Source organism: Macaca mulatta, chromosome 15 (assembly GCF_049350105.2).
Source record: "Macaca mulatta isolate MMU2019108-1 chromosome 15, T2T-MMU8v2.0, whole genome shotgun sequence".
Taxonomy (NCBI): domain Eukaryota; kingdom Metazoa; phylum Chordata; class Mammalia; order Primates; family Cercopithecidae; genus Macaca; species Macaca mulatta.
In genome coordinates, this window is record NC_133420.1 from 85902271 (window position 1) to 85917105 (window position 14835).

Here is a 14835-nt window from a genome sequence, read left to right on the forward strand (position 1 = left end):
TCTCACTTCTTTAAAGAGTGTAAGTAGCAATTGCTTCCATGACAGCTCAGATGGTGATAAACATTAGAACTTCTAAATGTAACACAGTGCTTTTTTGTTCTGTAAAAAGTATGAGCATTAAAAAGTCCTAGCATTTATATTAAAATTGAAACATTTCACAATGACAGAATGAAAACTGAAGTCAGATGTTCTTTGAACTTACTTAATTTAATCACCATTTCTATGCTTTAAAAAATATTTTAAAAATGTTTGTTATCTTCAAGGTTTGAAATCAATCTAATTATGCCTTCAATCCAAGTTGGTTTTCATTCTGATGTCTTTAGCATTAATTTAACGGTTATAGATGACTTGCTAGCAAATATTCTGCCATTTAAGGTTAAAAATGAAACTTGAAGATTAGTTTCATAACTGAGTGAAACAGCTTCAGTTAAAAAAAAAAAAACCAAAATGTGGCTAATGCGAAAGAACAAAAAGTAATAAGAGAGAATGAATTTGTTTAATATCATATAACTTCTTAATCTAGATATTTTGTAGCAAAAAAAGTAAATCAAGAAGAATCTTCACAAATACTTTTCTATAGTAAATTTCTATCTAATGGTTTTAAGTCGTGATCATGAATTTAAGGTGTTTTTGTTATATGTAGTTGTGTTTGTCTCCTTTACAAGTTATTGAAAAGATTGATTTTGTTTTATTTTTTTTTTTGAGACGGAGTCTCATTCTGTCACCATGGCTGGAGTGCAGTGGCACCATCTTGGATCACTGCAGCCTCTATCTCCCTGGTTCAAGAGATTCTCCTGCCTCAGCCTCCCGACTAGCTGGGATTATAGGTGCCCACCATCACATCCAGCTAATTTTTGTATTTTTAGTAGAGATGGAGGTTTCACCATGTTGGCCAGGCCGGTCTCGAACTCCTGACCTCAAATGATCTACCTGCCTCAGCCTCCCAAGGTGCTGGGATTACAGGAGTGAGCCACCATACCTGGCAAGATTGATTTTCAGTACTGGTTTTCAGAATGGATTGGCCAGCTTTTGGAGAAACCAATATCCTGAATAAAAGCATAATTATGTTGTGGAAAATTATCTGCTTTTTCAGAGAGTGTAAAGAAGTTGAACAGATATCTTCTATTCTTATTATGTTATGTGAAAACATGATGAGAATGAGAAGAAAAGTTGAAACAAAAAGAGTGCTAGCAAGTGTGTTGGGACATACCACTGGCCCAGTGAGATAACTTGAAATTTCCCTTGCAGACAGTTTTATATAAAAGGTATAGTATTTGTGCATACAGTGTCCCATTAAAGGAGGGGACAAATAGGCCTGCCTATTAAGCTTGTTTTACCATTTCCATATGGAGGTAGGATATGGGCTCTAAGACTATCTGGGTCCCACGTGATTCAGATGAAACCTACTTGGAAATGTGTTGAGACTGAGACTAACTACAGCATAATCTTATTATTTTGTTAATGATAGACACTGGTATATTTTAAGACTACAAAAATTGTGAGGTCTGAGAATTCTATGGGGCATGCCTTACATGTTTTTGGACTTTGGGCTTCTTGGCCACATGTTCATGTACAGTGAAAAACTAATACTGAAGGGGACCAAGAAAAACACCTAGTTTATACCCTGTAGATTACAGTGGCTTAGAGAGGTTAAGTGACTTGATTGTAAGAGTAGAGTAGAACTAGAAGTCAGTTTTCTTTGGAGCCTGTCTTACATCTTCTTCTTCCTTTTTTTTTGGTAGAAAGTTGGTGCCTAGATGCCAAGAATTTTCTTTTGTTTAAAATCATTAATAACTTTTTACAGTGTCTGTGACTCTTTTTTTTAATCTCCATTCTTTACTAATTCAATTCCATTTGTTTACCAGATTCTTTCTTATATGACTAAAAATTTAAAAACTTATTTTCTATTCTAAAATTTAAATATAAGTACTCTAGACTTTTGTCATGTCAGATTTACATTTTCTATGTAGTTTACCAACTGCTGATTTATTAATATTTATAATTTAATAATTAATGAATTTGAGGAATGAAATTTATTATTTTAAACCAGTGGCTACACAAATCTGACCAATGGCTAGCTTATATTTATTACTTCATACCTTCCGTATTTTCAAATGTATAATTTTATATGCATGACAGGTACAATTTACTATCTCCATCTTTTTTACTATTACTAGAAAATACGACCCTCTGATTCTCCCTCTCCATCAGCCTCCTGTTTTTTTAGAAGTAAAGGAACTGAATAATTGAAAAGCTTGAGGTATATGCAGCATATTGGAAAACATGATCATATTGTTGCATTAATGACAGATGCTGACATGCCATGTTGAATTAAGCCTACAATTTTTTTCCCTCAGATCCTTCTCATTACTTCTATTCAATAATGTTTAATTTTTTCAATTTGCTTCTTCAGTATTAAGACTGCCCTTAGAAATCAAACTGTTTCCCTTTGGCAAATTAAACACTTGACAGGTGTGTAACTAAGAGGGCAAAAAAGCCATGCCCTGAAGGGATGTGCTATTTAAATATTGTCAAAAATATTAGCAGGTCTGAGAATATAATTGATGTCTCTGTTTAACTCTGCCACATTGTGTATTGTTCTAATGCCAGCTAAAAGGATGCATGCTATTAAACCTGAATAATCTTTAATAGCTCTGGTTCATTTCCTATTGCATGATTCCTGTTTAAGTGAAGGGAAAAAACAAAAAAAAAGAACTGTGACTGTATGTCAATGATCTGTCAAATGCAAATTCTCAAGTAGTGTCCTCACTGTCACCTAGTCATCACTGCTAATCACTACAGGGCTTAATGCGTATTCATGACAAAAATCCAGCTATTGTGGGGGAAATAAACACGTTAGCAGTTTAATAATAGAAACTTGTCAGCCTTGAGGATATTGGATTTGCATATTTATTCTGTGAAGTTTCTCCAGTCCAGTATAGGTGGATGCTACTTTTTTGATTAATTAATTGCTTTGCCTTAAGAATTGACCAGTGGCACTAAATTAATCTTTTTACCCTGAATTATCTGTAGGAAAACTGAGAATTAAAATGATTAATTTCAATAGAAATTTAGAACCAATACTTAAAAATCGACATTGCTAAGATTATTTTTAAAGCTACGGCAACAGAGAACAATTCCAAGATTAGAGAAATAATGTGGATAACTCAGGCTGCAAAAGCTGCTTAGACAGCAAATAAGCCTCAGCACAGAATATTCAGGAGGTCTCTCCTTGTCAATGACCTTCAGACTTTTTGGAGTGTGACATTCTATTGTTTTGTTGTTGGTGTTTGTTTAATGTTTCCAGGGTTCTAGTTCATTTATTTTCCTTCCCAAAAGTGTAGGCTTACACACATATCATCTAGATGCATAATGTATATGCACACAAAATTAAGGCAGATTTTTCTTTGGAAATTTTATGACAACTCTTGAAATAACTACAGAGATGCTGTGTTAACATAGGATCAGGGTTGAAAATTACTCTTAAATGTTGATTAGAGTAAACTGGTTCACTGAATCCTACAGTGAACAATCTTTTTTTGAAATTTTTTCATGAAATGAGATCTTCATGATATAAAATTTTGGTTTTATATTTCTATGTTTGTAAGTTTTCACTAATTATATTTCAAAAAGAATTTGAAGCAACTTCTGATGGCAAAACTTGTTAAATAATGAATGATTAAAATGTAAACCTAAACAAAGACCAAATAAAAATATCACAGAACTAGATATACCAAGGACCTTGGGTTACTAAAATTGAGTATGTCATTTAATTTGTTTCCCAGAAGCAAAGCAAAACAGAAAAAAAGAAAAAAAAAATGAGAGAGACAGACAGAACTGAAGGACAATGTGGGATTCAGTGAACCAGTTTTGCCTTGGCAATGGGCGGGTTATCTCATGGAGGCTCATATTCTCATATTCATTTAATAATCAACCTTTGTTGAACATCTAAATTAATAAAAATACAAAGAATAATCAGATGGAGGTTCTCACTATCTAGAGGGGGAAAATAGAACATAGAAAAGAAAACGAAGAAGGTGAATAGTAAAGAAGGAATGAGTAACTTTGACTAGAAGAAAACCTCACAGTGGAGGCAATAGCATGGATAATGGGCTTGAAAAATGAGTTCTGCAGAGGTGGGGGAAATGATTTCAGGTAGAGAGAGCAGTGTTTACAGGGATACAGAGCAGTTCACAACTGAGGATTCTTTTATGCTCTCCCTTCCCAAGGGAAACTTGGCAGTGTCTGGAGTCAGTTCTTACTGTCATGACTGGAAGATGCTGCTGACAGGTAATGGGTAGAGTTCAGGGATGCTGTTAAACATCCTTCAGTGTACAGCATAGCCTCCTACAGCAAAAAAACGATTGGGTTTATAATGTCTGCATTGCTGAGGTTCAGAAACCCTGGTGTGGAGCCCCATGCAGACCTATATTATCAGAGCAGTAGATTATATGAGGGGTATTGGCAGGAGAGGAAACTATGGAGCCAGACTGTGAAGAACCTTTTCAAGTAAGGTGTTTTGTTTGTTGGTTGATTAATCACCTTTGTTCTTTTGCATTTTTTTTTTTGATATTGTATTAACTTTGTCTTCTAACCCTTCTATTATATACATTATTTTAGCAATCATTTTGTTTTTTATTTCTTCACATTTTTTAACATGATAAAATCATTCTAACAGGCTGGATGCAGTGGCCGAGGCGGGCGGATCACTTGAGGCCAGGAGGTCAAGACCACATGGTCAACATGGTGAAACCCCATTGTCTCTACTGAAAATACAAAAATTAGCCAAGCGTGCTTGTGCACACCTGTAATCCCAGCTATTCGGGAGGCTGAAGGTGGAGTTTGTGGCGAGCCCAGATTGCACCACTGCACTCCAGCCTGGGCGACAGAGCCAGACTCTGTCTCAAAAAAAAAAAATCATCCTAACATAAAATTAAGGTAGTGATTTTAATGACATTTTGATGAGTAAGATCTTCAGTTATAATACTTCTTTCGTCTTACTAATTCTAAGAATACAGCATCACATCCTAATTTACTAATGGTTTTTCTGCCCAAGGCCACACAAGTAATGTACACTCTGTGTGAATTTTTTTTCTTCTGATGCTCAAAACAGGAGCAAATTCTAGGAAACCTAGAGATGTAGGTAGTCTGGTAGTCAATGTGTACTTCAGAGGTTCAGCTTCAAATATCTGAGGTGAGCAGAGGTTGTTAGGTGGAACACACACTGTACCAGGACATGTCTGAGGAGTCTTTATTCTGTAGATACAGATTTGTAAGACTGCGAAGAGTTCATGGCCAAAGTGTTGAGGTATGTTGCTACTTAAAGTAGCAACAGCAGCAGCTCAAATAATTTCTTACATTTATTATTTTAGATTGACGGAAAATGAGAAATTTTGTGAACTGAGGATTTTCTTACTCTATTTTGACTTTGACAGTCAGAAAGATACTGTTTTGTTTGATTCATATCTTAAAGGACAAAAGTGCTTGTGTCTCCCTCTCTTTATTACTTACATAAATGACGAAAAAAAAAAAGATCCTTTCCCTATAGTTTCTAATTTGAGACCAAAAGGAGGATGATTCACCTGTAGGCTTGCTATCAGTAAAGGGAAGACGACTACTGTCTTTCCAAGAATGTCTAGGTTAAGTTATGACTTGGTGTTGGTAGGGGAAGGAGGACAGAAAGGAAGAAATATGCTTTGATTTCATTAACAAGAATTATCTAAAAATGGAGCAGAACTCTTCCCAGCTGTTGTTGCTTGTGAAAATGAAAATGATCTTTCTTACACCTGAAATAGTTTTACTTTTACGATAGAGCTTTGTAGCCACCTGACAGCGAAGTATCTATTTCTTGAGACTCTAGTGTGCATTATCTAGGAGAAGTTAAAAGAGAATGAGTGGTTCTTATGTTTTTACATTTACCGTAAAGTTTATTTACTGTAGGAATTTCAAATACTTTATTTTTGGTACAATAACAGCTTTTAAATGTTTGTTCCTTTAGCTAAAAGTTTGTAAATATAGAGCCATTGAAGGGACTAAAATTTTTGTTTTACCGTGGGCAAGAAGGCACTGTTCAAGCTTTTTATACAGTGCTGGATTAAAATGCAACACCATCTTGCTATTGGCTATGCATGTGTGTCTAAAACAGCAAATGGTGATAATTGTATGGTATTTTTGTGACAATGTTAAATGGTCTTTGGAGAAGAAGGAAAAAAATGTGAAATTTACTGGTTATAACCTAAATGAGTTTTTTTGAACCTCCAAATTTAAGAATAATAGGCCTCATTTTACATTTAAAGCTACAACAATTACCTTTCAAGAAGCCCTTGTGTACTATAGACTGCCTCATTTAGCTAGTCCATCAGTTCCATAAGGTAGGTTTTGTCTTCATTTTATCCAGTGAGGAAATTGGGGGTTAGCTTATATAACATAATCTGACCCACAAAATTATTCATTGATAGACTTAGGAGAATTTGAGGTCTGTCTAACCCTGAAGCCAGTCTTTTTTTTTTTTTTTTTACTTTTATTATAAGTTACACTGTTTCTGAACCCTTAGTTCTCTGTATTAAAGAGCAAATAAGATGGAAAAACAGTTAATAGCATCCCTAAAGAGAAATGCACTTGAGCTAAACATCATCTAAACTCAAATTCATTAAGTTAAAATATGCCATGTCCTGTAAATTCTTCTCCCAAATTTTAATCATAGAGTCTTTTTGACATAAACCAGTACTTTCAGTCTGGTTATATTAATAATTTTGCTAGATTTTAAAGGTAAAGTGAATGATCTGGTTAAAGATAATAGTGGAATGGAGAGAGAATATGGCAAAATATAATCAATCTTCGTGTGTCCATTCCTATATAATTATACTTCTCTGTAAAGCTTTATTTTATTTTTATTTTCCTCTAAGCAGATTGTGAACACTGAGTCAGTTTTGTCTCCTAGAAATGTGGGACTGATAGGAAAAACACTGCAAGAATTCTAACATGTTGTTTGTTTAAATTTTCAGTTTCTAAATTACTTATTTGCCATGGCATTTCAAATAGATTAATTTACTTAATTTTGATACCTTCCCCACTTTGACGTAGAAAATTTCAGCATACCTTGGTAAGAATATAATTTTAGGTCAAGCTACACTTTTTAAATTTTTTTCTCTTGGAAATTTAGCTAAGAAAACACAGAATTGTTGAGATTTAAATAAAGAAAAGACATTCTGTAAATATGCATAAACACACATGCCTAGACTGTGGTATATGCTGCATTCCACTTGCCATTTGTTCTTAACAAGCGTAAAAAGGAGCTTTATAATTAATTGTATTTCAGGTTTGCTTGACATCCATTTGCTACTTTTGGCACAAAATCCATGCCATATTCATCTTTAAATATTTGTACCTTATATGATACTTAAGCTCAAAAACTGATTGCTTAATAAATGAATGCATGAGTATTCTTAAATATTCAAAACTGTCATTCATTATTTATCTTTCCTTGACAGACAACTAATTTTTAACATAAGTAAATTAACCAAATAACTGAAGTTATTTTGGAGATGCCACCTTTTCTCTTAGTGATGACATTGAAAAAGTACATCACTTATCATTATCATAGCAATTATCATAGCATCAAGTCTTACTATGTGCCCAGAACTGTTCTAGTTCTATTGTAGTTAATGGTTTCATCATTACAACAATACTATAAAGTAGGTAATATGATTTTCCTCATTTTGTAGATAGGGAAATGGAGTTACAGAGAGGTTAAGCGATAGAGCCAGGCAGGCTGGACTCCAGACCCTAGGTCTTAATCATAGAACTCCATATATTTTATTTTATTTTCTTCTTAAACAGCATAGTGAATATAGTTTAAGGATTTGTGGGTGATTTGAGTACTTCTTATGATTATCTCATCTCAGATTGTGGCAGAGTGGTCTAGTAGTAGTTGGAGACAAACCTGATCCAGATTTGTATTCTGGTACTGATATTTATTAGTAGGTGATATTAAGTAAGAGTTTATTCTCAGTACATATATCCTGTGAAACATTTTGGTCTCCTGATCAGTTTACAGTCATAAATTATTATTAAGGTCTGCAAAAATCTTTTGTTCATATGGTTTTATCTATCAATATATGCCATGTTAGAAATCAGAATTCAGAAATGTTTTAAATATTTATGTATTTAAAAATCCCCCATTGCATGTTTAAAAATTGAGGAGAGTGGCATTATTTTATATTTTTGCACATATATTTAATGTGCAGCTTAATAGCAGAATACTAGATTTTCATCAGCTTCTGCATTCAGTCTGTTTGGATTTGCTGTTTTAGTTGATGTTTTTGAAGAAAATCTGGCCTCACACAGATATGTAAGCTGGGAAAGGGAGGGATATAGCTTTTTCAGATAATTGTGGTATCCTTCTTTGGTAGTGCATCAAAATTTGTGGCGGTTTCTTAAAGTTTAGTTGCACTGTTGAAGCAGCATCGTTGTCTGGGGTAAATATACGGGGTTTGTCATCTTGCACCAAGAAAATTAAGGACATGGACACATGTGGGTGGGTTAAGGAATGAGAAGTTTAATAGGCAGAAGAAAGGAGAGAGGAGAACAGCTCCTTGCCAGAAAGAGGCATCTGAAAGAAGGGGCAAGGCAGCAGACCACAGCAGATTTTATAGGCAGGCTTGAGGAGGGGGTGTCTGATTTATGTAGGGCACACAGATTGGTTTGACCAGTTCGAAGGGAAGGCTGGTCGCCCCGCTCTAATCTTACTGTGCAAGTGGACTTTCCACTTGGCTCTTGCCATCTTGTCTGCTCCTTACTGTACCTGTGGCTGGCAAAAAGAGAAGATGGAGCCACCATTTTGAACATGCCTAGTCCCAGGTAGTGTATTCCAGTGGGCACAGCTGCTGGCATTCACCTGTGCAAGCTTACAGCTTATTTATGTCTGCAGCTCAATTTCACAGGCTGCTCTTTGTTAGAGAAGAAAATGATTTTGGGGCTGCTTTTCTGGAAAACCTTACCAAGGACTATACCCTCACTATCAGCCTAAGTAATTTCTTCTTAACTCCTGTATCACTGTGAAATCTGAAACCAAATCACTAAGTATTTCACTCTCTATTACAGGAAACTCTATTTGTCTGTCTTGGTCTTTGAATTTTTTTTTAAACTAAAGCTTCGTATATATTACATTGGTCATTTGGAAAATTTGAAAAATGGAAAAATCACATTTCCCGTTTCATTATATAATATAAAACAGTTATACTTGCTGGTATCAGTTGCAGTTTTATCAACAAATTCCAGTTATGGAAAGGTGTCAAGATCAAGGTGGCAGATACAGATGTTCTAAAATTCTAATTTTCACTTGAAAGCTCAAATTTTATTATGGGCAGTAAGTCCTGTTTGTTGTTTTCCTTGCAGTCACGGGCTTACTTTGTTTATTTTTGAGAAAATGTCTTTTCTGTACCCAAGTCTATATAATCACAGTTTGATTTTTTTTTTTTCCAAATATGATACTTATGAAAAAAGCGGCTAGGCTAGTTCAGCTTGCAACTCAAATTAGTGCTTTTCTGTGAGACAACCATTGAATTTATTGTGCAGCATAAACACTTTATATTTACCATTTTGCCATTTTGGTTTTTTTTTTTGAGACGGTGTCTTGCTCTGTCACGTAGACTGGGCTGGAGTGCAGTGGCATGTTCATGGCTTACTGCAGCCTCGACCTGTTGGGCTCCGGTGACCCTCCAACCTCAGCCTTCTGTGGAGCTGGGACCACAGGTGTGTGCCATTAGCCAGGCTATTTATTTATTTATTTATTTATCTATCTATCTGTAGAGACGAGCTTTTGCCATGCTGTTCAGGCTGGTCTCAAACTCCTGGACTCAAGCGATCTGCCCACCTCAGCCTCCCAGAGTGCTGGGATTACAGGCATGAACCACCTGTAATTTTCCCGCGAAGAATAAAAAGTAACCTTAGCTGGTATCTTTGGCCTTGAAACACTCAGAAACCTGGTCTGCTTACCATTTTGAAACATGGAACATAAAAAAGACATGTTCTTGAGGGTCAAGATTTAATAAAATCAACAAGTTTTACTGTATCAAGAATTTGTAACTTAAAGGATGGGGAAATAGAATATTGCTCTTTATGAGAGGTGCTGAAAGGAATTTGTAGTCTTTTTTTCAGCGTACCTCGGACACCTCTACCCACCCAATGACAATAATAAGAAATAAAGATACTATCAAAAAAGATCAAACGAATTTGAAAAAATAACCCATTATTTTTGAAATTAGGATCTCAGTGGGAACTCAGGGGAGAGGTAAAACATCCTGGTATGTTTTACTTCATTGTAGGAGCCAACTTTTTAGAAAAGAAGTTAGGAAACACTTTTTTGATAACAATAACGAAAAGAGTTTAAAACAAAACTATGTTTTAACTTCAAGTTATTTTCCAATCTTTATTCAAGTGTTCATAAATATTTTATGAAATTTGGGCAAGTGGGAGTCTTAATTTTTTTACCTAAGTGTATTCCCAAAGGTTTTAGTGTCATTTAGGCCTTCTTAAAGAAGAAAATGCGTTTATAAAATACACATGGAGGGCTGGGCACGGTGGCTCACGCCTGTAATCCCAGCACTTTGGGAAGCTGAGGTGGGTGGGTCACCTGAGGTCAGGAGTTCAGGACCAGCCTGACCAACATGGAGAAACCCCATCTCTACTAAAACTACAAAATTAGCTGCGTGTGGTGGCGCATGTCTGTAATCCCAGCTCAGCTACTTGGGAGGCTGAGGCAGGAGAATCCTTTGAACCTGGGAGGCAGAGGTTGCCGTGAGCCGAGATTGCGCCATTGCACACTCCAGCCTGGGCAACAACAGCAAAACTCTGTCTTAAAAAAAAAATATATATATATGTGTATATATAAATATATATATAAATATATTATATATTTATATATATAATATATATATACTATATATAATATATATATTTATGTATAAATATAAATATATATATACACACACACACAACTCAGTATTTAGTGCAGTATGCCTTGTGGATTGATTTTAATAAAAATCTCTTATTATGTAGTTTAAAGAATAAATAAGATCTTTGCAGGTTTGAATAAAAACTAAAATATTAAAATAGTCTGTTAACTCCTCATTCATCCACTTAAATTGACAGCATTGTGTAAAAGCTAAAGTCTATAGTTTTGTATTTGGTTTTGTCATTTAACAGATTATAACAATCAGTGTTACATTGGGTAGATTATTGATCATCCAGGAACACCTTCCCAAATATAAAAAGGGAAAAGGCAGAGTCTTAACATACACTTTATTTCCTTGTTTAGTTTTTAAGCTTTCTTTGCTTTCTGTCTTCAATTTTATAGTTCACAGTTTAACTTTTTTAGCACAAGGGAATTTTAAGACAAATACGCATTTGTACCTATATAGGGGCAGGTGCAGAAAATTTAAATTTTGATTACTTAAAATGACTCTATCAACATTCTTGTGTTAAGGACTTACTTTCTCAATTGAATACCCTTATCTTTTAAATTTATCAGCAAATGTTAGTCAAAGGCTACTTAAAAATATCTGCAAATTATAATGTGTGTTCTCAATTACTATCTGTTTTGGTATTCGAGAATTCATAGCTGTGAACAGAAAGGTATCTTATCTCAGTAGCTGAGTGAGCTAAGCCTAGAAGAATAATTTTGTAGGATATTTAACATATTAGTGATTATGGAAAGCATTTTGTCATTTTAATTACTATCCCTATCACCTAGTGATGTTTAAGACATTTTAGATGCTCAATAAATACTTGAATAAATGAAAGGAAGGTCTCATAGAAAATGTAAAATTTTGTTTGTTGTATTTGAAAATATTGTTTTCCCTTCTTATAACTTATTGCTCCGTTTTGTGTCTCATTTAGTTCAGGAGCCAGGAGCTACCTTATGTCTAAAATAGTTTCGTCACATTAAGCTAATCCCCTTTGAACATGCAGTTCAATTTCTTTAATTAGCTTTAAAAATAAGGATCATTAAATCAGAGTGCCACCATCAATTACTGTGCAAGGGTTTGCCTGTTCAATAATGCATCAGAGCTGTGCTTTAATCAGTATTTCACTGAAAGATTTATGGAAAAGGAGGCCTCTCTAGGTTCCAAACTTGAAATGGAGTCCTATCATGTATAAAAATTTTTTCTTGTGATTGCTATCATTTTAGGTGCTGTATTTCATTGAATGCTCTCAGCATCCAATCTTTGCATTTCATAGTTGGAATCATTTCCAGAGAGTGTTTTACAGCATTTTTGGTAAATTCACAAGAAAATAAGCACATTTTTTTGTTCTGCAAGAAGCAAATACAAGGTGCATGATTTAAAATAAAGTCTGCGTTTATAAGAGGTGCGTCTGTTATGGCAAATTCCCTGAAGAATGGCTTATTTCTTGTTTCTCATTATGTTAAGGTGTCTAACAAATAAACAAAAAATATGGGAAATTGAACTAGCAATGTATGTCTGTTTAAACAATTTACCAAAACTAGGGTTGCAAAAGTAGTACTCATTTTTTCTTACTAACCTAATTTAAGATGACGTATATTTTAGCTTTTAAATGATAGATTATAACATCCATCAGACATATATAAGTATTTTGGTCATTCTTGCTGGTATACTGTGTATTGAGAATAAGTCAAAATAACAATCATAAAACAGATTTGATAATCTACCAAAAAATGCTTTATGAAATAAAGTTTGATCCTAAGCAGTCATTTTTGTAGGTATTTACAGAAATACTTCTGGAAAGATGGATGGTAACCATTAAAACAGAGCTAATAATATTAACTTTCTTTTCAGTTAACAACTCAGAAGGAATAGATGAAATATAAGAAGTGATATTTTAGTGCTTTATAGTACATTTAGTTAAATGAATATATGTATTTGAAAATCTTCTATTGGTTTAAAATTGAGTGCATTATCATGTAGTTATGGTGAAAATATTGTAAATGTTTTTGAAAAGAGGTATAAGTAATTTATAATTTTGAAATCTTGTAATTACATTAGCCTTGTCCCAGCATGTATCAAAATAGTGTGGAAGTATGGCATAATTGTTATTTCCAAAAAATAATTTGGTATGCAATAAAATTATTAAAAGTTTTAAAAATTTATAATATTTGTGGAAGACAAATCTAAATGTGTTACAGAGGTTAAAATATGTTTGTTGAGGATTCATCTTTACCAGAGCACTTGTTAAAGGACTCCTTCTGGGAGTGGGAATTAGCCCATTTAATCCACATCAAGCCGGTGGAGGGCCACATGTCACAGTGGTAGACCAAACTTCGTCTTCAGTTATTTAGTTCCTGTTCTCCTCATTTTAAGGTGAATGTTTGGTCAATAAACTTTAAATTCATAGTTACGGATAGACAAGATGTAGCTTTCTGTATACAGGCCGTTGCTATTACTTGCCTTCTTTAAGAGACGTGTTTTTACATCTTTCATTGGAATGCCCCAGATTTTTTGCTTTGATTATATGTCTTATTTTGCAAACTTTGAAAAATTGAGAAATAACATACATTAAAGGGAAAAGGTGTGCCCAAGGATTTTTTTTTAACAAATTAGATATACATGTAACCCTTATGTAAATCAAGATATGGAAAATGATCAGCACTCATAATTTGTTTCACCTTTCATTCAGTCCTAATCCTCCTCTTTAGGAATTACTATTTTGACTTTATCTCAGAGATAAGTATTACTATTTGAATTTTATGTAAATACAGTCTGAGCATATATGCTTCGTGCCTGACTTCTTTGTCTTGTCTTTGTGTCTGTGAGATTCATTTGTATTGTATGTGTAACAGTAGTTCTTTTTCATTTTCTGTTTGAATATTCTAGAATATACTTGTCCACTCTTCTGTTGATTGCAGTTTTTGGCTGTTATAAATAAAATTGCTGTAAACTTCCTAGTACCTATGTTTTAATATTCATAAGTGTGTATTTCTCTTGGATGTTCACTTAAGAGTGATATTTCTGGGTCCTAAGGTATATATTCAGCTTTCATGGATTCTGCCAAACTGTTTTCCAAGGCAATTATAAGTCCAACTCTTTCACGATATTTAGTGTATGAAAGTTCTTGTGGCTCCACATCAATGCTCACACTTAGTACTACCCACTTTAAATTTATTTCCTCCAATTTTAGTGACTCGGGGGATATGTTATATTATCATTTTATTGTTTTAATTTGCATATTCCTGATGAATAATAATGCTGAGCACCTTTCCATGTGGGATTGGTCATTTGGATATCTTCTCAAAATTTGGGAACTTCCTGTTTTTTTTTTTCACCCATTTTTCTATTGATTTTTCAGTCTTTCTCTTAGTGATTTACAAGAGTTCTTTATATTTCCTGAATACAACTTCTTTGTTGGATATTTGTATTGTAACCATTTTCTCCTTTGTATTTTGGCTTTTCATTCCTTTAATTGTATCTTTTAATGACCCCAGAAGTTGTTTTTATTTTAAAAACAAATTTTAAATTTTAAAAATAAAATTTTTCTTCATGGCTATTGCTTTTTTTTTTCTTTTTTGCCCTACTTAAGAAACCGTTGGCTACTCCTAAAATACAGAGATTTTCTCTCAGAAGCTTTATTAAAGTTTTACCTTTTAAATTTTGGATATGAGGTAGAAATAAAGTATTTATGTGCATGTGTATATTTATAAATAATTTTCCATTTGAATATCCATTTGATCCAGAACCATTTATTGAAGAGATCATCCCTTCTCCCTTACATTGTCATTATTGTTGTAAATCACGGGATCATATATGTGTGGGTCTGTTTCTAAACTCCATGTTGTGTTCCAATTAAAAAAATTTTATC

The 14835-nt window shown here is 33.8% G+C and overlaps 1 protein-coding gene across 18 annotated transcripts in view; it reads left to right on the forward strand.

The window, feature by feature from the left end:
- The window catches only part of MPDZ (multiple PDZ domain crumbs cell polarity complex component), a 175141-nt gene that overhangs the window by 32223 nt on the left and 128083 nt on the right, over nt 1-14835 (forward strand). The window lies entirely within an intron of this gene.